Here is a 751-nt window from a genome sequence, read left to right as displayed (position 1 = left end):
GGACAAATTCTTAGAAAAGTACAACTTTCCAAAACTGGAACAGGAAGAAATAGAAAATCTTAACAGACGCATCACAAGCACGGAAATTGAAACTGTAATCAAAAATCTTCCAGCAAACCAAAGCCCAGGTCCAGACAGCTTCACAGCTGAATTCTACCAAAAATTTAGAGAAGAGCTAACACCTATGCTACTCAAACTCTTCCAGAAAATTGCAGAGGAAGGTAAACTTCCAAACTCATTCTATGAGGCCACCATCACCCTGATACCAAAACCTGACAAAGATCCCACAAAAAAAGAAAACTACAGGCCAATATCACTGATGAACATAGATGCAAAAATCGTTAACAAAATTCTAGCAATCAGAATCCAACAACACATTAAAAAGATCATACACCATGACCAAGTGGGCTTTATCCCAGGGTTGTGAGGATTCTTCAATATCCGCAAATCAATCAATGTAATACACCACATTAACAAATTGAAAAATAAAAACCATATGACTATCTCAATAGATGCAGAGAAAGCCTTTGACAAAATTCAACATCCGTTTATGATAAAAACTCTCCAGAAAGCAGGAATAGAAAAAACATACCTCAACATAATAAAAGCTATATATGAAAAACCCACAGCAAACATTATCCTCAATAGTGAAAAATTGAAAGCATTTCCTCTAAAGTCAGGAATAAGATAAGGGTGCCCACTTTCACCATTACTATTCAAACATAGTTTTGGAAGTTTTGGCCACAGCAAT

The sequence above is a fragment of the Bison bison genome, unplaced genomic scaffold (assembly GCF_000754665.1).
Source record: "Bison bison bison isolate TAMUID 2011002044 unplaced genomic scaffold, Bison_UMD1.0 scf7180017857219, whole genome shotgun sequence".
Taxonomy (NCBI): Eukaryota; Metazoa; Chordata; class Mammalia; order Artiodactyla; family Bovidae; genus Bison; species Bison bison.
Note: the sequence above shows the minus strand (reverse complement) of the source record.